General features: G+C 33.9%; 1 protein-coding gene across 8 annotated transcripts in view; it reads left to right on the top strand.

The window, feature by feature from the left end:
* RIMS2 (regulating synaptic membrane exocytosis 2) overlaps positions 1–24086 on the top strand; it is a 617446-nt gene that overhangs the window by 502623 nt on the left and 90737 nt on the right. The window lies entirely within an intron of this gene.

Here is a 24086-nt window from a genome sequence, read left to right as displayed (position 1 = left end):
TGTTACTATCTACTGAAATAGATATTAACTTCATGTTTAACTTTGGTTTTTAAAACTATGGTAATAAAAAATAAGGTATTACTTATACTCCCTTGAGATTATTTTAAACTATTTCCTCCACAAACATTTACATTTCCTATTACCCTATATACTTTCTGGATAGGGTACTTGACAATCAACAAATTACTCTTTTCCTTTCAGAATCTCAAGAAACATGAATCCAAAGAAAGTTTCTTGTACTGTGAATAAAGGAAAGAATACGTGATTTACCAAATGACACTATATTTTGGTATCTTAATTTTCAATTTGCTAAGGTCATTGCATTGTTGCCCTATTATTTTTGTATAATTTTAATCTTCTAAAAATGTTCAATAAATTAGAGTGAGCTGGAATGACAGTTTTAAGCAAAGAAAATATTGCATTTTAATATGGGAGTGCCTAGATTTTTGCCATCTGAAAAAAGATATTTAATTACGTTTTATAAAACATGTTTATTTTATAATGCTACCTTTCATTCAATTTGTATATTTCTTGATTTTCTTTAATGTAGTATCATAGAAAGTGAAGAGTCTAATGATATTTTAACAATTCTAAAAAGCTTTTATTATAATTATTATAGGCAATAATTCTGAAAAGTCTGGGTCACAGAAAAATCGTCTCTATCCTTCAGTTTAATAAGGAATGCCCCAGATCATTCTACTTAGGCAACATTTCTCCCATTTAAAAAGTAAAAATCTCTAAGAATAAAATTTTACACTAGTCATAAAATAGTTTTTAAGAATTGATGAGTATAACAGGTGTTATTTGCACTAAATTTTTTGTTATGTGAATCAAGGGAGGACAGTAGTTTGAAGTATAACAGTAGATGATTTTTAAAAAATAACATATCGATATGCAAAGTAGATCTTTCTGTTATTTCTTATGCACATTCCATGTAGGAATAGGATATGGCCAAATGTAAAACATCAGTGGATTACAAAAAAAAATTGCAAATGATGGTTAACTTGTATTTTTTTAACCAATTTTAGTATATAGGCCCAAGGATGCTTCATAGTGATTTAAAATTATTTTCAAAGCTCAAAATGGAAATGGTCAAATATTTAAAATCTTCTGTGGTCAAAAATTATTTTAAATCTTACATGAAAATAAGAGACTAGTAAAGTCAAAAATTTAATAATGTAAGAGAATAAAGTAAAATTAGCTAATTTCCAAATAAAATTTTCTATACATAAACACATGAAAAAAATGCCAAAGTTGATTTTCCTGTATGTGGAATTAGCAACCAAAGTGGACCTGTACAATTATATCAACTGCTATACCGAAAATAACATTTTATTTTTCTCAAAATTTAAAATCAGCCAGTGTAAAAAAAAAAAAAAAAGAAAAGAAAAATTAATGATATACAATCATATCTATACATGAGAGAAAAACAAACACTTTTTCCCCAAATCCTTCTTAGGTGTATGCTAATTAGAAAAACATGAAGAAGCATCTAACATGATTCCAGATATACGAAAAACTACTTAAAGATAATATAGATCATCCTTTAGCTAAATGGCTCCCAAAATGCAGGTAACTGGGGCTAGACTTAGATAGAAATTTAACTATAAAATTCCATCTAAGCTTAGAAAAGGCAAAACTAACCAAATAAAATGTTTTAATAAGGTCACTTTTGATTAACCTACAAAAGAATTTCTTATTTGGTTTTTGTATGTCACTTGCATTAGAATAACCAGAGAAATTTCAAAATGCAAATTTCTGGCTCTCATGCCAGAAGTAGCATCTTAAAATCCCTGAGGCTAAGGCTGCAAACTGTATTCTTGAAAAGCTCTTCAGGTGGTTCTGGTGAACCCTTAAATTTGAAAACTACTCTTCTAATTCACCTAGAAATTGTGTACTTCATATACTCTTCCAATTGAACAATATTTATAATTCAAGGACAAAACTCACTGCTTGGCTCTTTGCCCAGCTGACTTGGGGGATCTTCGGGTTTCTGGGATTATCCCCAAAAGCTTTGCCAGAAGAGAAGCAGACTTGTCCAACCTGCAATAAAAGAAGCTAAACATCAAAGATTACAGTCAACATCCTGTGATGTCAGTTTGCCCCATGGAGAGCAAGGAATACTTTGACTTACTGGTCATGTCTATAAATGTTTTGTCACTAAATATGAAAAACAAGATGTGACGGGTTGTCCCTCTGGGTCATACTGCCTTTGTTTGAGATGTTCCCAACACCTTCCTCAAGTTTTATGACTTCTCTATTTTCCCATCCTTAATTGGGATAATAAGAGTACTTACATCATAGATTCTTTATGAGGTTTAAATTAGTTAATATATGTAAAGCACTTAGAACAGTGTCTAGCAAATAATAAGTGGTGGTTGTTGTTATCATTATTACTGTTCAAACTAAGAGACAAAATTAGATATCTTGAGTAAAATGTCAGCAAATCATAAAGCTTTGGAGGGGTGCCGTGGCATTGCAAATAATACTTCTATTAACACAGGAAATCTCCTGAACAATCTTAGAGAACTGATAACAGTATTACAACACATAATGAAGTCCAACTTCCACCATGATACAGGTCAGTAAATTAGGTGTTTCCAGCTCAAAAACAAGTAAGAATTGACTCTCTGTTCTTAAATGTTAGTTAATCTTGGTGTCAGAAAATTATAATCATAGACCTTTCAAAAGGTCGCACATATTTAACCATTCTAAAAATGCAAGCTAAATCTTTTATATCTGTGGGGAAAAGCATTCAGAACTCCAGAATATTTGATGTATAAATAAATAGCTGTTGATTCTGAGGATCTCTTCCAACTTTGTGAAAAGTGAAATTGTAATAAGAGGCTCATCTTTGCTGCCCTTCTTTGTGTTTATAAAGTTTCTCCTCAGAAGCAAGGTTTAGTGTTGGCTAATTTAGGTATTCCTATGCTTGAAACTAGGAGGTAGACTAGATGACAGTGAAATTTATTTCAGTGCTATAACACTAGTATTTTCCTAGTAAAAACCAATTTCTGTATACTCCTAACCCTCCAGATCCAGAGGCTCCTTCCTCCCTAACAGGGAGGAATTGGAATTTTGGCCAATTTTTGATTCTTTTCCTAATGTCTTACATGGCTGGAAAAGGGCAAGTCCACTCTAACTTTATTTACTTACTGAAAAGTAATAGTAGTATGGAAGCTGAGAAATTATTGTCAAACTGTAAAATAAAAGATTGGCCAAATAAAAATAATAACAATTATCATAAGCTAATACATAAATGGAAAACAGTGTTTCACTGGTTCTTTTACCTTTTTGCAACTTCAGTAAAACATAATTTCCAAACTCGCTTGAGGATATCAAAACTCTTCGACGGCTAGAGAGCAAATAGTGCCAATGAAATCAAGTGATGGGTACAAACTGATTTTAAAAATAACCTATGGGGCAATGAAATGTGTTGAGGTTTTGTTAATGGGTACATTAGACCTGCAATATAGTACAGTGCTCAAGCAAATGGTCTCTAGAACCAGGTAAACTTGGGTTTAAATCAAAACCACTCATCAGCTTGTGACCTTTGAACAAGTTACTTCCCAAATAATCAGTTTCTTTATCAGCAAAATGGGGATAATTAACTACCTTAAAGATTGTTATGAATGTGCAATGAGATAAAATATATGTGAGGTTCTTAACACAATGGCTAGCATGGAGTAAGAATTTAATACATGTTAGACAATGTTAGAAGCTATTGTTTTTAAAGTAGTGTGATAAAGATATTTTGAATGGACCTGAAAACCCAAAGCACATTGATGGCATTAATGAAAATTATGATTTTTAAAAAAAAAATGCAAGAGGGTCTGGCCCGCTGGCATAGTGGTTAAGCTCGCATGCTCTGCTTCGGCAGCCTGGGGTTTGCAGGTTCAGACCCCAGGTGCGGACCTATGCGCTGCTCATTAAGCCATGCTGTTGCGGCATCCCACATAGAAAATAGAGGAAAATGGGCACGGATGTTAGCTCGGGGCCAATCTTCCTCACAAAAAAAATAAATAAATAAAATAAATAAATAAGTAGATAAAGGCAAGAAATAGCCTTCAATAAAGCTGCTTTGGTCTGTGATTTCCTCAGTTATTTTCAAGAGAGGAAATCCGTACACCTACACTTGCCTCCAGGGATCAGGGTTCAAAGAGGACGTGCAAGTTTTCAAGTAGTTTTCATCATGGCCCCTATAATTAATTCAACAAACATCTTCTAAGTATCCTACTCATCTTTGCCCACTGCCAGTGTTCAGCCCAGAGCTGGTATATATATTAAGTTAGAAAGAATGAATGAATTTGAGTAAATGAATGAAAGAATAATGTGTATAGAATATAACATTGTATTTAAGAATGCAGGCTCTGGAACCTGACAGTTGGGTTTGAATCCTGGCTCTTTCACTTAACTGTCTTGTGTGTGTGGATGACTTTGGACAAGTTACTTAGCCTCTCTGTGCCCAGTTTTCTCATCTATGAAATTGTGATGATAATAATAGTTTCCTCATTGGATTGTTTGAGGATTAAGTAAATTAAAACTAACAAAGCCTTTGTAACAGTTGTCACGTAGTGAGTACTGGTAAACTTTGCTAAAATAAACTCAATAAAAAAGAAATATTAACTACAACTTTAAAGACAAAACTTATATGTGAAATGCCATCACTTACGAAGTCGTGTACTACTAATTTAAAATTTCTAGGAATGAAGTCTGAATTGATAATTCATCTGTAGCCAACTGATACTGACTCTGCCCATATTCCTCATGTACAGGCCTTGCTCTCACAGGTTGGTGACTTGGGAAAAAGGGGAGGGTATTTGAATCTAGTCTAGAGTAACTTTCAGGCATTGCTACATCAGATCATATCTTAGCCCATGTAGCCCAAGATTCTATAAGCAACAAATAAATATTTTTGTCTCATAAATTTAAAAGATATTTAGCCACTCTATTTAAAATAGGTGGAACAAGAAGGTTCTTCTGAGTCTAATGAAATGACAGCTCATTGGTCATACCTGGGGAGATCGCTAGATGCGCCTGTTTTAGGAGTGGTAATGATCTAGCGTTAGCACTAAATTTATATTCTCCCAATTACTGTCTGATCAGCAGGGTCATACAACTAACGTCGGCAAGAATGTGTTTATCCAATTTTGTGGAGGGTATTTAGAAGTTCCTCTGTGCTGGTGAGTTGGAGATTTGAGTATCAAGCAATTTCTAAGGGCATTTCCAAGAGTGATGGCTTTTCAAAATGTGACCAAAAGACTACATTTTAAATACTCAAATAATAAATCATTTTATCTTCTAATCTTTGAGGAATTAAGATATAAAAATAATCTATCTCATATAACAGAATAAGCAATACGGGTTAGCCAGCTGTGCCCTGTTTCATTAAAATTTTGATTTCTTTGATATGCTAAACTAAATTTAAATAAATATAATTTTGCCTGTTTTAAATAGAGTGGCTAAATGTCTTCAATTTGTAAGAGAATAAAAAATTTGTTGTTTATAGAATCTTGGGCTAGGTGGGCTAAAATGTGATCTGATGTAGCAATTCTTGAAGGTTACTATAGACTAGATTCAAATATGATTTCTTCCTTAAGTTATGCCTTACATCCCTACTTTAAAAAGCAACTGAACAACAACTGAATTGTTGAAGATATAACCTAAATAAATATAATGTGTTGCTTCTGGAAGGTGGAAAGATTAGCTTAAGTGGAAGAAAGAAGGAAGCTGCTGCAAATAAGTGCGATGCTTTCTGTATCAGTAGAGAAGCAAAATTGAGTGCAGCATTAGGCCACTGCATGGCCCACAAGGGATGGAGGGCTGTTGTGAAGTGTACAGGTGGACAGAGGAGATTAGTGGCATTCCTTAGTTTATTTTCTGAAATTCTTTATTATTTGATGTCGTTAGCATTTACTTGACACTTATACCATGTTTTGCCTTGGGTAATATTTTGTCTTTATGCTTCATTTAGCAAACTGGGTTATAAGTGGTTTTAGAACAAATGCCATGTCTTGTATATTTTTATAATTGGCATAGCATTGACTCCAGTGTCTTGTACATGGTAGATGTACAAAAAATATTTGTTAATTGATTGACATCTATAAATTTCTAAAATATTTATGAGGAAGTTTTGTTTTCTTTATCATTAGCAAATATTTATTGAGTACTAAAATGATTTATGAAACTTACAAGATGCAGCTTAAACATTAGTATTTAATTATCCCTATATTACCAGGAGCATTCATTTATGTAATGAATTTATTGAATTCACTTAATAAATTCTTTCTTTAGAGCTATTTAGTGCAAAGTATCAGGTATTCGCTGCTGAAGTACACTGACAAAGTGAACTATCCACGTTCCGTGAGAAGAGAGTAAACAATTGCAATAGAATTTCTATAATGGAGATATAATAAGACTCTGAGAAAACACTATAATTGGCATCCAAAGATTCATGATGTCAAATGTAATATTGCCATATGGTGAGGTTCATGAAATGATCTGGGTGAACCTGTATAGCCGCCAGTCTTGCTGCAGGAGCCCAGCTGCCCGGATTCCATCTGCAATTTGGCGCCACTGGCGGCAGTTGTCTACTCTAGTGAAAATACCAAAAATGAAGGTGATTCTGTATCCTGTGGCTGACTCAGACTTTCAGTACCGTGGCAGAGTCCAAGTATCTCCTTGTTGGTTTTCCCAGCCCATGGCAGAGGGTTGGGGGACTACCTTCCACCTCCCTGCTTTTCAAAATGAGCTTGAGAGCCTTGCGAATCCCATCACATGCCCCTGCCTGAAGATAAGAATTTTAACCCACCCCTGTTTGCCAACAGTTGCTAACCAGAAGATGGGAGAAAACTGGCAAACATGTTATATCTAATTTCACGTTATTATGGAATATGTTATTTCAAGGTTTTACTGTTTATACAGTTGACATAAGGGAAGGCACATCAAAGTTATCCAAGCTGGTGGGAGGAAGATTAGGGGAGTTTTCACAGAGGAACTCTTGTTCAAGCAGACACTTAAAAGAAATATAGTGGCTTGCCAAGTGGCTGTGTGGAAGAAGGGTGTTTATGAGAGAGAAGAAAACTGGATGTCAGGGCACAGAAAACTGAAAGTATGTAGGTATTTCAGAGAACTACATGTAGTTATGTATTTCTAGAGCATAAAGTTTGAGAGTGAAGGGGAAGATGAAGTTGGAATGTTAGGCATGAGTCAGAACATAATTTGTTTTATAGCCATGTAACCGAGTTTTTGTCTTATTCTATAGATGAAGGCGCCATTAAAGAAATTTTTGCAGAAATTTTATTTGTAAAAGATCACTATAAAACTCAGTTTTCTGTTCTGTGAAATAGAGACAATAGTATTACTTCATAGGGTTGTGTGCGTTAGAGAGAAAATACCTGAAGTATTTTGCATAGAGTTCAGTGCAAAGTAAGTATTAGATAAGTGGTAGCTATTAGTATTTTTATATTACTATTAATGTTTCTATAATTAATGATTGGAGGGAGCAAGGCTAGAGGCTTGTAGCTAGTAATTTTCTAAATTCATAAACACATATATTTTCTGTTTCAGTGACAGTCAAATCCATATATACATTCAAGTAATTTTGAAAGCTATTCATTTTTCTTTTCTATTTTGCATGTTAATATAATTAGAACTAAGATAAAAGCATCTTAGTATATTTGGTGTTTTCTTAGATGGAATATTCATGTTCTATATTACTCTAAGCTTATTAGCCTTAATAAAAGATTCTGCTTTGTAAACTTTCTCTTTGAATTATTTTACAATTTCTGTCTTTAATAGAATTATATTACATTCCATAATATTCATTCCTTTAAGTTTACAGTTGAAGAACTGAGGCCAGAGAGATCAAATCACTTGTCTAAAGGCATATGCTATCTAGTCCTAAAGTCAGAACTCCAGTCTCATGATCCTAGGTTCTTGCTTATTAACCTAATTTTGCTAATAATTTAAAAGCATAGAAGTATTCTCTAATGAGCAAAATACTTGAATTTCCACCCTACCTTTTTTCTCACCTACTATTATAGGAAGACATAAAAGCAAAAATGTTGACTGGCTAGGCAGAGATAAAATAAACCTCTCATTGTGGGCTTTGTAAAATCCCTGACTAAGGCATGTAGGAGAATGATTAAGCACAGTTCCCACAATGTAGCCTGATGCCTGTAAGGCGAGGTAAAGGAGCAGTTACTTGTAGGTAGGAAGTAATTCCAAGTCTGAAAGAATTGAGCAAAACAAAAGGAGTGACCGGAATGTTGTTTACCAAACAGCAAATGAAAGCTTACTATCTTTTCACACGGGATATAGTTGTTCTATATAAGTCTCAGCCGCTGATTCTCAAAATATGGTTGCTCAATCTGCAGCATCAACGTCATCTGGGAACTTGTTAGCAATGCAAATTTTCAGGCACCACCCCAGACCTATTGAATCAAAAACTCTGGGAATGGGGCAGAGTAATCTGTGTTTTAACAAGCACTCCAGATTTCCTGATGCAGTTTAAAGTTTGCCAACTCTGCTCTAAGCTAAGTAGAATTTGTTTTCATTTCCTTGCAGTACTGGTAAAGTGTGGTGGCTAAGAGCATGAATTCTAGAATCAGACTGCTGGGGTCAAACACCAGCTTCATGACTTACTAGCAGTAAGACCTTGGGCAAACTCCATAACCCTTCTGCACTGCACATTCTTCGTCTGTGCTTATAATAGTTCCTATCTTGTAAGGTTAGTCTGAGGAGTATTTCAAGTGGGGTACAATATATGTGAAGGTTCTGAGGTGGAAACGTGCTTGACATTTTTTAGGAACTTAAAAGAGGCTGCTGTGGATGAAAAGTAGCTTATAAAGAAAAATGAGATGAGGTGAAAGAGAAAGGCAGGGGCCAGATCTTGCAAAGTCCTGTAGGACTTTGGAGAAAGAGAGTGGGATCTGGAGCTCCCGTGGAGGAATTGGTATTTGCAAGGAGGAGGGGCTTTTCTTTTGTTATGGGAGGGAAAAAGAGAAAACAGTAGGCAGAAGTAATTAGGTTTATAGACTGATAGCTGGAAGATAAGGAAATTTCTTCTGATAGCTTCTATTTTATGGATTTTGGATTTTTTCCAAGTACCATGAGACGATATTGAAGAATTTTAGCAGAAGAGTGACATAACCTAATTTATGTCTTAGAAAAAAATCACTCTGGCTGCCTTGTGGAAAATGGAATATGAGCAGTTAGCTGTTGCTGTAGAACAGACACAGGATATGACAAACTTGTTGGGTCCCAAACTGAACTTCATCTTTTTCCTCAAATATATTCCTCTTTCAGTCTTCCTTGTTTCAGTCAAGAGTATAACTATTCACCAAGTTGCTTAAGTTGGAAATCCAAGAGGCACCCTTGATTTCTCCCTTTCCTTCATCCCCACACCTAAGCTGTCACTAGGTCTTAACAGATTCTACCTCTAAAATATGTACATATCTCTCCATTTCTTCCCATCCTGACTTTTCCACTCAAGTCCATACTTGTCTATTCAACTGCATAGAATTTCCATATGAGGAGGAATACTCATTGAGGCTCTTTCCAAAAGAGTGGTTGAAATGATGGACTATAGAATCTAAGTTAGTTAAGTGTAAATAAAGATGAGGGGGCTGATAAGTGGAGAAAAAGGGGGGAATTGAAATTCCCATAATATTGAAGAGTAAGGATACCTGATTAAATTAGCTAGAAAGAAAGGAGATAGAAAGCCTTCTGGCAACTTTCTGAATAAGGTTGGGGTGTTACTATCCCCAGTTTATGTAATAGGGCGGCTGAGGCACAAAGTGCTCTGATGACTCAGTTACAGCGTGAGTAGTGCAGCTGCCTCTTGAATGTGAGTCTCCTGATTAAATTCAAGTGGCTTCCCAGTAGATAATTATTTTTCTTACTAGATATGCAAATCACAGATATACTCTGTTCAAGATTAGGAATCACTGCCCTTAACAAAGTGGAAATACTTATGTCCAAATAACTATTAAAATAGAAAAATAGATTGTTCATTTTAGAGCATGTGTCTGCCTTATCATTGTAATATTTATTTGCTAAATCTTCTTTTACTGCTTTATATTTTCACTTTCAATGTACTTATTTTATGTCTTATTTTGAGTGTCAATTGTATTATAGTTATTTTTAGTATTAAGCTTAATGTTTTGTCAATGATATCATTTGATGCCTTTGTAAGATTTTTGCATTAGTTAATTTTATTCACAGAACAATAATTTCGTAATTAATATCAAAAAGGGAAATGATAATTTATGTAAGAAAATACATTTTATGTCAAACATTTTTACTTTAATCTATCTATGCCATTTTAAACCAGTTATCCAGAGCAGCATTGTCCAATAAAAATATAACGTGAGCCATGTATGTAAATTTAAATATTTTAGTAGGCACATTAAAAAAATAAAAAGGAACAGGTAAAATTAATTTAGTAATACCTTTTATTTAACCCAATATATCCAAAATAGTCTCATTTCACATATAAAAAGATTAATGATATATTTTATTCTTTTTTATGAGAAAGTGTACTAAGACTTCTAGACTCGAGTTTATATCACATTTACAGTGCATCTCAATTTGGACGAGGCACATTTCAAGTGTTCATTAACCACTTGTTGCTAGTGCCCGTGGTCCTGGACAGTGCAACTATGGAGACTTCTTCATAAAGTATAATGCAACAAAATAAAACGCTCAAAGTCAGACTCTTTGTCTTTTTCTCTTGAGAAAAGCATGGTTTAAGAAATCGTAGCTAGTGAAGTTACATATTTGTTGGAAAAAATAAAGAAAGGATACTAGTTGTTTTTAAAGTAAATAGACTATGAAATTGGTACGAAGTTCTAGTCTTCTTTTAGTACAACAATTTAATTGGTAATCCTATCTTTTAAATCCATAATTTTTTTCATTAAACTTTTATATGACTACCTGCAAAAAATATATATATATATATGGCATAATTGTGTTTATTTATGTAAATTTGACTTTAAATGATGAATGATTAATCTTGGGTAATTTGATAGTTTCATTGTGTAATAAACTATGACATAATTATTCAAAAATTTCTGAGGATTTATAATTTCCATTTTTGAAACATAAGAATTTTAAAATGTAAGGATTTAATTGTGTAGAATTTAATAAACGTTACATTTTTAAGTTAAAAATTAGGGTCTCCACTTAATATCAATTAGCAGAATTATTGGTTTCAACATTTTAAATCAAAATCCTATTATAAAATAAATATCCAGTGCAATATAAAGCATAATATCAACACTTATGCTTGTTATATGCTTATAGTTAAATACTGTTAGAAATGTCAAGGTGAAGAAAAATATCTTGTATTTGTATTTGCATTTGTACATGCAATTCATTATTCACTCATTCAAACATTAGTTTAAGAGAAGTGGCAGGTTCAGCAACTAGAAGGATGTGCAGCTATGACAGACAACTATGTACTGGGGCTTTGGGGGAAAAATAAATAAATAAAATCTTTAAAAAAAAAAAAAAAAAAGAGAAGTGGCAGGTTATGTTCATTAAAGAAAAGAATTAATGATAGGTAAATATTCATGAAGGCAGAAGTAGCCTATAAATGTACCACAAGAGAATGTTTGAGACACGACATTTACAATTTGCTTAAATTCTGTTTATCTTTATTATTTAATTATAATGAATAGATATTTTTTATCTTCATTATTTTCTGGCCTTTGGCATCTCAAAATTCATTTGAAAATGGAAATGTATTAGTTTCATAAAGTGGCAAAGTGGCTAACTGTAATGGAAGTAATAATATCCTTGAATTAATTTTGCTGTTAGTTTTCAACACAAACTTGAGAAAATAATAGTTTAATGTTTCATGTGAACACTTTTGGAACAGTGTGCCCAGGTTACAGTGGAGATTCCTTTGTGATGAGCTCTTCATTGTCTATCATTATGTCTCTAATCTCATAATTAATGAGCATTTTTATCCAGTCTTAATAACATTTAGCTAAAAGCGATAATACAGCTCCTAAATTGGCATTCTTTCTAGGCAAAAAGGGCCTTATGGAAAAGTCAGAGTTTTGGAGTTTGGGAGTGTTTTCAGGAGGATGATCTATAGAGTAAAGAGAATTTCCCATTTTAATCATTATTTACTAACAATAGTAGGTTTATTCGCATGGACTGTGTATACCATTTCATTTAGTGCCAAAAATATGTAACTTTTCATTCAACACCAACCATAGGGTCTGACGTTTTATAGATACTCAATAAATGTCTGTTAAATTAATTGAATTTAGTTGTATATACATTATTAATTGTTAGTCATCTGTGTAATAAGATCATCTTATAAATATTTTCATTGAAACACATCTTTTCAAGTTTGAAATGACTGAAGATTTGGAAATTATTTACTTATATGAAACCTGAGGAACCATTTCTTCGAGGCCACAGAACCTCTCTGTTTATGTAAAATAGCTGCTTCTTCAAATAAATCTAGCAAATTTGTTTCTATTCTTAGTAAAGCCTCAATGTCCCCATGTAATTGTAAATATATATAATAATTAGAGCAAACGTACCTTAACTGTATTTTAGATATTGTGCTAAATGTTGTATATATGTATTTAATTTATTCTCATCAAAACCTTGTGAGAGAGTTATTATTTTTGTTAGATTAACTAACTCATTTATTCAGCAAATATTTACTGAACACTTACCAGGTGGCAGACATCATTTTAAAACCTGGGGTTTAGCAGTGAACAAAAGAGGTAAAGTCCTTGCCCCAGGCAGCTTACATTCAAGTAGAAAGGTATATAATAAACAGATGAGAAAATTAAAGCTCAGAACAGGTTAAGAAATCTGCTCAAGGTCATGAACTATTACATGATAGAACGAAGATAGAAACCCGTGTCTGGCTGACTTTGAACCTAAACTTAGGTTTCACCTCTTGATAAAATTACCAGATTTTGTTGCCTTGATTAAATCATATAATATTGTTGAACTACGTATCTACCTACGAATCGAATATAAAGCTTTCTCTGTAAGAGACCATGCCCTAAGCTTAAGAGAATCTGAGAAGTGGAATTACCTCATTACCCCAATATGAAGAATTAGGCCCATTTCAAATCTAATTTGTTTCTCTTTGAAGCATGTTGAACAGTAACTCTTAAAATACCTTTTTGGGGGGCAAAAAAAAAATGTAAAAAAACCTATTAAGTCATTTTGTTGATTACTCCAACCAAAGAAAATTAAAAATATTGATGCTTAGAGAAGCATAATTTTATTCTCCACATTCTCACTGTATATTTTGCTTTGTTCGCTTGTTTCATGAGGTCAAAGAATACCTAATGCCTCACATCTTAGAAATTCTGAATGTTAGGGAAAATATGCTTTAGCTCCAGAAAAATCTGTCAGTGCTTCTTTTTTGTATATTGCATGGTTTTCTCACGTTGTTCTTTATATCAGATTTATAATAATATTAAGAAAATTCCAAAAAACAGGCACTAGACTAAAAACTGGTTCGCTTAACTTCCCTATTTCACCTCCAATTCCAGTGGACTTCCTAACCTTGAAAGAGTAGCGTTGTGCATGCTGAGACGTCATTCCAGAGCAGAAATTCACAATCTCTGCAAGACTGATTGACTTAGAATCTGAGAAGAAAAAAAAGTTTAGATTTCTAACAAGCTGAAGGCCTTCTTTTAAGTAGTTCCAAGGAAGATTCAGTATATGTGACCAAGGACATCTTGTCAAAATATTACTGTCATTATAATCATTGAAGGAGATTATAGTCCTTCTGCTCATGGTGATTTCTGAGTAACAAATAAAACAAACTTATACTTGGGTGATGATGACCAGACCATTGTCTACTGCACAAATGCAAGCTAAGAAAATATTATAAATCAAATCAGATATTTGCATGTTTTTACATGTAAAAACAATAGTATTTTCTTTAGGGGTGACTAAAGGGATAATCTTGGGAATGGTAATACATTGAATTTTTTAATAGTAGATTTAGTCAAAGAGAAATTACCAGTATTCATCCAATGAGGCAAGGAAAGTATATTTTAACAAAAAATAAGGGATTACCTTTATAAAAAGTATTCTGTTTTCCACATGAAATGCCTAAATTCAGTTTAAAATATGCACATTTAAATCTTAACATAGATACCATACTATACTTCACAAAGTAGTTTACACAGTAAAGCTCCCTGGGAGTTTTTTTTGCTTCAAAGCCCCTCTGATTTATTGTTTTGTTTTTCTAAATTTATTAACTAGGGCTATAAACCATTTCCCTTGACAAGAAGTAGTCTTTTGTACACATATATAAATATACACATACTGTTCTATGTTCTATGTGATGGTCAGTCAGGTACAGCCACAAGAAGAGACATAAGAGAGGCCCAGGAAAACAAAGCTTATTACACTAATAGGTCCTAGGAAACAGGAGGCACACAACCACACACAGAGCCATGTGGGAAGGCAACAATGTAGGTCAGGAGGCAGAAGGGGCAGGAGTAAGGGGAAAGTCTGGACCAGAGCCTTTACTGGGGACTAGAAAGACAAGCTAGGGCAGAGCAAACAGTTTACGACTGGCTAGTTTGAATAATTCCTAGAGGCTGGGCTTTGAGCTATAGGGGTGGTCTCTAGGTGCCTGGTACCAGGCCCTGGAATAAGTTAGGGCAGGGGAGATGTTGGCTTGGTGTGAATGGGCCAGATGAAGGAGGTATGGCTCTGGATTGGTTACATTTTTCTTCTTTTGGAAATTATTTTATTTTATATAACAAAGGCTCATGCCGTGCTTATTATGAGCCAGGATTCAAACTCAGAAAGTCTGGCTTCAGGGTCTCTACTCTTAAATACGACACGGTGCTATCTCTCAGAATACGTTAAAACATAAAATTAGGATCAAAGTTAATCCTCATTCAAGAAATGTGTATTACCAAAAGAGGTTATTTTAGAGTTAATTCGCTCTATTCTTTTTATTGAGATGACATTGGTTTACATTATATAAATTTCAGGTATACATCATTATATTTCAATTTCTGTGTAGATTACATCATGTTCACCACCCAAAGACTAATTACAATCCATCACCACACACATGTGCGAGTCACCCCTGTCACCCTCTTCCCTCCCCTCTTTCCCTCTGGTAACCGACAATCCAATCTCTGTCTCTATGTGTTTGTTTGTTGTTGTTTTTATCTTCTATATATAAGTGAGATGATACGGTATTTGACTTTCTCCCTCTGACTTATTTCGCTTAGCATAATACCCTCAAGGTCCATCGATGTTGTTGCAAATGGCAAGATTTCATCTTTTTTTATGGCTGAGTAGTATTCTATTGTGTATATAGACCACATATTTTTTATCTATTCATCCGATGATGGGCACCTAAGTTGCTTCCAAGACTTGGCTATTGTGAATAATGCCGCAATGAACATAGGGATGCATATATCTTTATGCATTCGTGTTTTCATGTTCTTTGGATAAATACCCAGCAGTGGAATAGTTGGATGGTAGTTCTATTCTTAATTTTTTGAGGAATCGCCATACTGTTTCTATAGTGACTGCACCAGTTTGCACTCCCATCGGCAGTGTATGAGTTCCCTTCTCTCCACATCTTCTCCAACGCTTGTTATTTCCTGTCTTGTTAATTATAGTCATTCTGACAGGTGGGAAGTGATATCTCATTGTAGTTTTGATTTGCATTTCCCTGATAATTAGTGATGTTGAACATCTTTTCACGTGCCTGTTGGTCATCTGTGTATCTTCTTTGCGAAAATGTTTGGTCAGATCCTCTGCCCATTTTTTACTGGGTTGTTACTTTTTTTGTTGTTGAGATGTATGCATTCTTTATATACTTTGGATATTAACCCCTTATCAGATATATGCTTTGCAAATATCTTCTCCCAATTGTTAGATTGTCTTTGCTTTTTGTTGATGGTTTCCTTTGCTGTGCAGAAGCTTTTTACTTTGATGTAGTCCCATTTGTTTATTTTTTCAATTGTTTCCCTTGCCTGGTCAGACATGGTACTTGAAAATATGCTGCTAAGACTGATGTCGACGAGTGTACTGCCTATGTTTTCTTCCAGAATTTGTGTGGTTTCAGGTATTACATTCAAGTCTTTAATCCATTTTGAGTTAATTTTTGTGTATGGTGTAAAATAATTGTCTACTTTCATTCTTTTGCATGTGGCTTGTGTATGGTATAAGATAATAGTTTACTTTCATTCCTTTGTGTGTGGCTGTCCAGTTTTCCCAACACCATTTATTGAAGAGACTTTCTTTTCTCCATTGTATGTTCTTGTCTCCATTGTCGAAAATTAGCTGTCTATAGATGTGTGAGTTTATTTCTGGGCTCTCAATTCTGTTCCATTGATCTCTGTGTCTGTTTTTGTGCCAGTACCATTTGGTTACTATAGCTTTGTAGTATATTTTTAAATCAAGGAGTTTGATGCCTCCACTTTGTTCTTTTTTCTCAGGATTCCTTTGGCTATTCGGGGTCTTTTCTTATTCCATGTAAATTTTAGGATTCTTTGTTCTATTTCTGTGAAAAATGTCATTGGAACTTTGATAGGGATTGCATTGAATCTGTAGATTGCTTTTGCATATCAAACCCATGCTTCTGGCTGAGCCCTTTGCTATCTCTGAGAATTGGCTAGCCCAGGAGGGTCAGTCTCTCCCCAGTCAGGACTGTTTTTAAGATGTCAGAACATAATATACTGAAAGTAAAAAATATAAATGATACACATACATACACGTGCATACACAGACATATAGTCTTTAGACATTAATTTTGTAATGCCCACTAAAATTGAATTAAGAAATATAAAAAAATCCTCACTTGGAGCTTTGTTGTTTAGATATTTTAAAATTTCTGTAATCGTTGTCCTGTCAATGTGTGCTACTGGTGGAAAGACCCTTTCTTCGTTTTTTATTTCTAAGCCCAAAACCCTAATTTTCTGCTAAGCAAGCGAAGGAGCTGATGACTGATAACAACACTGTCTGAGAAAGCACAGTGTGCTCCTTCTCTTCACTGACATTTCCAAGTCCTAAGGCCCAGTCTCTTGATCCTGGCTATCTGTTAAAGAGGATTGATGGGAAAAAATGGCTCTTTTTTCCAAAAAGAAAGCCTTTACTAGAGCAATAATGCAAAGCTCACTAAGATGAATAATGTGACATATTACCACAAATTCCAGGAACTTGGAACAGTGGAAGTTAATTCTAGTGAATTCTACAGATCATTTTACCTGACTAACAGAATGCTAAGAAAGGTAAAAGGACAAGAAACTACTTCTCTTTGCTTAGTTATTGTCAGGCAAATATAAGGAAACATATACAACTCCAATCAAAGTATCTTTGTTTCCAAATATAAAGGAATAATGTATGGATAATACATATTTGGCCTCTTGGGAAAAAATCCTAGAATGAGTTTTTGTTTTTTTTAAATCTCCTGAGGCTCCAGAAATTCTGGTAGATTCTTCTATGTTAAGTTTTAAAAATTGATTTTAATTAGATATGGGAGTTGTATAGCTCATAAATAGATTTCATCAAGATATATAAGTTTAAAGCATGTTCTCAGTCTCTGAAATGATGTGATTACACAAAAGTAGAGATTTTTTAGAAAATTTGATTTGATTTGTAATCAAGTTTTCAAAAAAAATCAGAGTATCCACTATTTTCCAAAATATGGGATTAATTTATTTTGTACTTTGTAGCTTGAAGAATTAACGTCTTTAATATATACCCATTTATACATTTTTATACACTTTGAAACACAAATTCTAGTGATTTTATATGGGCAAAAGTTATAGTCCAAGAATATTTTCATATTATGTGATTGTATATGGGTAAGTTATAGTCTGAGAATATTTTCATATTATGGTTTAGGTTTCAGTATTATTTTTGGAGACATAATGTGAATTTTTATTTAATGTAATGATTTTAATAGTGCAGAATATTCATCATTTATTCAATAATCTACAAATTTGATACACTGATTATAGAGTAGGATGATTAGCAAGAATAAAGCAAAGCTCTCAGTTTATTTTTTTATTTTCACAAAATCTTAACGCTTAGTGTTCCTTTGATATTAGTAATCATGGTAAAAATGTAAATTGACGCTTAGAGTTATAGGCCAGTGAGCATACCTTCTGATAATTTGTCATGGACCTTTCTATGTTACTGGAAATACTATGTAAAATCAGAGGAAACTGAAATGAAAATGAGTTAGAGGGAAGTCTATTCCTGTCTAAAATATTTACATGTGGAAGTAATCAGGTTTAGTTGAAAAGTACAGATGAAACAATAGAAAAATTTAAGGGGATTATGCACACATTGTATTGCCGGGTTAGAATTATGTAGTTTATTCTGGAAACTTGTGAAGGGAAAGATGATATTGCCTAAAAATCATGGATTGAGGAAAATTGTGGGGAACAATAGGCAAAGCTGGATTAAAAAGAAAGAGAAAAAGAACCATGAAAATTTGAAAGGAATTAATTTTTAAAAAATAAATCAACAACAGTATTATATTTATAAAAATTTGGAGGTAAGGGGCTGACCCGGTGGGTAGTGGTTAAGTTTGCGCACTCCACTTCAGTGGCCCAGGGTTCGCGAGTTCAGACCCCAGTGCAGACCTACACGCCACCCATCATGCCATGCTTTGGAGGTGTCCCACATACAAAGTAGAGGAAGATTGGCACAGATGTTAGCTCAGTGACAATCTTCCTCAAGCAAAAAGAGGAAGATTGGCAACAGATGTTAGCTCAGGGCCAATCTTCCTCACCAAAAAAAAAAAAGAAAAATTGGAGGTAAAAGTACCTTAACAATGATCTCTAACCTCCTCATATACTAGCTTAGGAAGATGAGACCCAATGAGGAAAAGAAACTTTTCTGGTAAACCATTAGCAATGTAGTTTTGGGTCTAGAAATTGTGATAGTATGGTGGAATTTTAGGCTGTTGGGAAGGGAATTTTGGAGATTACAGGCCTTCCTGGAGCTCCTTAAACTATCTTAACTAAGCAGTGATGGACTCTGGAACCACTGAGGCACTGCTTGCAACCAGAGATCCAAGGGCTAAGAACCTTAAACATAGCTTCATTACTAATGGCTCTAATCAAGAAAGATGTTTCTGACTGAAAATACTTTGTTAGTTAGCTAAATATTCCTCCCTAACTCTCGGTATCAACTTTGTAGCATAGACACACACACACCCTCCAATATATTTAGATACTATGCTAATGCATTATAGTATATTAATAGAATGTATTTGTATAGAGTACCTGTAGTAATGTTAAAAATACTAAATTTTAAGTTTCAGTTATCTCCAGAAATCAAAGAATTAGCGTGAGAAGCTCAGTTTTTACATACTCTTCAGAGAGAGGTGTTTTCTTGAATGTTTAACTTAGAGTTTCTTGATATTAGAGTTGATCATTGGAATTTCGATTATAAACTAAGACCATGTTCTTATGCAGCCATATTTTCATATCCCCATCTTTGTGAGGATAGATATTCAATAAATGTTGGTTGAATAAGTGATTAGTACTTTACTAGGCTGAAATGGTAGATGGTCATTTGAGCAAGTGAAATAAAGCTTATTAAATCATAAATTAGGGTAATAATTTCAAGTTTCACATTTTAGGAAAGGAAGAGTATTTAATATTGAGAAATTTTTTAATTAGGGGAACTTTAGACAGGGAACAGAGTTTGTTACTCCCCTCGCCCCCTCCTCCACAAGGAATATACCAGAATTCAAGAAATGGCACTCTGAAATCCAGACATCTGCCCAATGACTGGCAACTGGTACAAGCAAGTATGAATTTTCACAGTGGTATTCAGTTAGCTCTTGGCACCTGTCTCCAGGAACACAACAGTGGGAAGGAAAAGGAATAAAGTCTTTCAAGGTGACATAATGTTTGGGAGCTTGGCCAATCTCACCGGGGTTTTTTCTACTCTACCATTGTTACTATTGTCTTCTAACTTTTGAGCCCTACAAGGCCTTTCTAGCACCACTTCCTAGCCCAAATGTTATAAATACTTCTACTTCTAGAGTTATCTCTACTTCCTATCCTTAAGTGTCTTTTCTCTTCCTGGGCTGCAGTCCCATACTCCATTGTATTAGCTGCTGGTCCCTCTCTGTTTCTATCCACAAAATCCTAAATCACTCCAACCTCTAGTTTCTTGGGTAAGTTGTTGCCTAACCACCTTCCCAACTCTCAATATGATGAAATGTTTGTCTTGACATTACTATGTATTTTATTTACAATGCTACTCTTATGCCCATACTCTCACAAACTCAGAATTTGTCTTTGTCCTGTGTTTGCTATTTATCTCAAGAGCCAATCACTTAGCTCTCTTTATTCAAACCTATTAAGTAATACTTTTGGCCATATGGCCTATAAACCTCATTTAATTTAATCACATACTCCTATAACCCCTAATATGCTATTTAATTCTTAGGGGAATATTTACAAATATTTCACTTGCCTTTCATTGCCTTTCTCCTAACAATTGGCCTAGATTTGCCTTTTTAAAAATCTTTCAGTATACAACTTTCAACAACTGTAATTATGTCCTAAAATAGATCACTTGTATTGGCAATTTTACATATTTTACTTTGAGAATACTATATATATAAAGTTTCTCAAAAGCCAAAAATTAAACATGCATAAAACAATATTTAGAAGTGTAGGAACACTATGTCTCTTTTTGGAACTGAGCATCCTATATCAATACCCAATATTATTGTGTAGTGATCTCCTAGGATTAGCTTGAAAGCCATGCTAAACCTTTAGCCCATGGAATGAACTATGTGGATTGAATAATTTGAGCTATGTCAAAGAAAAAGAAATGTTAGTCCTTGATGGCTCTTTTCATTTGTCTGTTTTACATTTTTTCTTATTGCCAATACCTTTTTTCTTCATTTTGGAATAAATAAAATAGAAAAGAAAATTTTTTAAAAAACATAGATACCAACCAGAGAAAATTAAAACTACTTTTTGCACACTTTTGACAGTATATCCTTCTAGATCTTTTGCTCTGTGCGTTTATACTTTTTTCTCTAAGAACAGAAACTTTCTGAACTTACAATTTTATTTTTCTTCCTATTCCCTTTATTCCCCTCTTATGCAGGTGACAGGTAGATCATCTCATGAATCTGGGTTTCCCAAACTACCTAGTTTAGCAGGAGATGTTTCTCTATTTCTTTTTATATGAATTTCTTTTGTTTTTGTTTTTTCTTTTTTGTTTTCTGTTTGTGACACTGGATAACCTTTGGGGTTTGAATTTGTCTGTGTCCCCCATAGTAGGATGAATCCGTGTTTGGTATGTGTGCCGGCCAAAGCTAAGCTGCAAATATCTGCTTCCTCTCTTCCTTCCCCCCATATCAGGAACATATTTTATGTCAATAAATATTTATTTACAGCAGCATTTTCAAAGGTACAGTCTATTTTATTGATGAACATAACATATGTAAACACCCTCTACTGTTGAACATTTATGGGGTTTTCCCTTGTGTGTGTGTGTTTTGCTATTATAATCAATTCTGCAATAAATATCATTCTTGCTAAATCTGTACATATTGCTAGGTTTTCCCTTAGGATAAATTCTTTTTTTTTTTTTGTAATTTTTTATTTATTTATTTTTTCCCCCAAAGCCCCAGTAGATAGTTGTATGTCATAGCTGCACATCCTTCTAGTTGCTGTATGTGGGACGCGGCCTCAGCATGGCCAAAGAAGTGGTGCGTCGGTGCGCGCCCTGGATCCGAACCAGGGCCGCCAGCAGCAGAGCGCACGCACTTAACCGCTAAGCCACGGGGCCGGCCCTGGATAAATTCTAAAAGTAGAATTAATAGGTTAAAAGGTAGGCTTTCTTTTTTTAGGGCTTTGATACATATTGCCAAATTACCCATCAGAAATCTAGCATTGAGACTCCTGCCAGCAATACTGGAAATTTACCATAGTACCAGACTCTTACAAATTTTTTCCTTTAAAGTAATTGATAATGTAATGGATCTTGGCTTTCTAACTACACTGAGCGTCCCAAATGATCACCCATGTTTACAGATTCTTTACTACAATGTATTCCATAAATCAAGAGTCACAAAACTTTAAAAATGTTGGTTGATAGCTTGTTTGCTTGCAACGTTATTTGCCTGTAGCTTTAGGTGACGTCCGGTGAGGAGAATAAAGGAAACTAGTGGTGATACCCTAGCCTCAGTCTCCCTCCCCTCAAAACACAGCACTCGAGGGCAACTATTTATAAACTCATCTCTGGTGATCTTTCATAGTTAAAGAAGAAGACTTTATAGATATTCCAGTTCAAGATGATTAATGGATGCTTAATGGGTGATGATGCTGGTGGTGGTGATAATAATAATAAGGAGAAAGAGGAAGAGAATAATTTTTGGAGCTCTTATGTGCCTGGCATTCTGCTTAGGGCTTTAGTTACATTTTCTCATTTATTAAATGAAGAAACTAAATTCCTGAAAGGGAAACAACTTTCCTAAGATCAGTCAGTAAAGCCAAAGATCACACTCAGATTTCCTGACTCTCAGTACAAATCTACTCTCCATTATATAATGCTGGCTATATGAAAACCATTTTAAACATTTTAATCCCAAAAATTTCCACTTTAAATTTATAATTACAAACATCATTTCTATTGGTGCTGTTAAGTATTTATATAATGCATGTTGAAGGGCTTTAACCTTACTTTATCTATCTATATTCCCTAATAATAATTGTTATTATTTCAGTTTGCTGAATTGTTACTTTAGACATATTATCTTTATTCTTAAAAATAAGAGAGGAAAGTAAAATATTCTCATTTTATAAATGAGGAACCTGAGGCTCAGATGGAGCAATTAGCTCTTCTCAAGGAAGTCAGATAAGTAGTAGTAAAGCTGGGATTCAAGCCCATGTCTGTTTGCCTCCAAAACTCTTTTGTTCTGTTGTTGCTTATTAAAGAATAGAAAAATCAAACAAGCTTGAAAATGATTGATTTGGGGTTTGTAGAAGCATATACACCTTTCTCTCTGTTCTGTCTGATTCTTTTGGCCTATTTATGCCTCATTTCTTCTTGAAACTGACGTGAGGGATAAAATAGTACACTTTACTCTGTTTAAAAAAATTTCACACTGAGCCTTTCCCCTCTTAAATACTTGGAAAAAAATTTTTTTAGGAAGACCAAGAAATTGAATTAGAGATAAGAGATAACCTCAATAGGTCAATTTTCTAATTCTCATCCTTTCAATGACATATAAATGTATTTCTAATGTTTTTTGATTTCTATTCTTTTCTTTCATTTCTATAATTATGTGTTATACACTTAGATTATCAGAACTAAATTAAAGCATAAACTATGACTTTCTAATACTGAGTCAATAATTGGTGATAGGTAAACAAGTCTTCCCATTCCTGCAAAGCAGGTTATTTCCTTCACATTCCTTCAGGTGTATAGGGCCAGCTGGATAGCCTGCTTCCAGATTCTTTACCCCCTACTCTGTCTCCTACCACACCCAGTAATTGCAGAAAAATCCAAGGTCCTTTCTTTAATTATTCCCATTCACAGTGTTAGTCTAGCAGTAGATCATCAATGAGCTCACGTGCGTCATTGACTCATTGATTGCTTTCTGACAATATTGTCTGGAAAACTGGTATTGCTTTTCTTTCTTTCAAATGAGTACAAGAGGGAAATCTTTCTTTATTTTTGTAATAGAGACATATCAATAAATATGAAATTATGTAAAGTGAAATAAATTATTTTTAATTCACAGCTAATAAAAACATCATTCCCTGCTAGAAAATTTAACTATTATTAGATAAATCTTATTAGGTTTTCCATAAAATGACAAAAACTTATTTTAAAGGGCCATTCTTAGCAATGGATGCTGTAATTTTTGCCATTTTTTTGTAAAATTTTCCCACTCATCTAATTTCTTTTTGAAGGCAATAGTAAAGCAAAGTAGAGAAGAATGCCTTGGGGAACATCTTCCATATGTTATATGGCTGCCTTAAAGCATATTTGCACTTGCAGGACAGCATATTCTCTTAAATGAGCCCAGTGATATTTTGTGAATATTTTTTTTCCTATGGTGATGTAAT

The sequence above is a fragment of the Ceratotherium simum genome, chromosome 23 (genome assembly GCF_057802395.1).
Source record: "Ceratotherium simum simum isolate JZ-2026a chromosome 23, ASM5780239v1, whole genome shotgun sequence".
NCBI classification, from domain to species: domain Eukaryota; kingdom Metazoa; phylum Chordata; class Mammalia; order Perissodactyla; family Rhinocerotidae; genus Ceratotherium; species Ceratotherium simum.
This window is presented reverse-complemented; position numbering and strand designations above follow the sequence as displayed.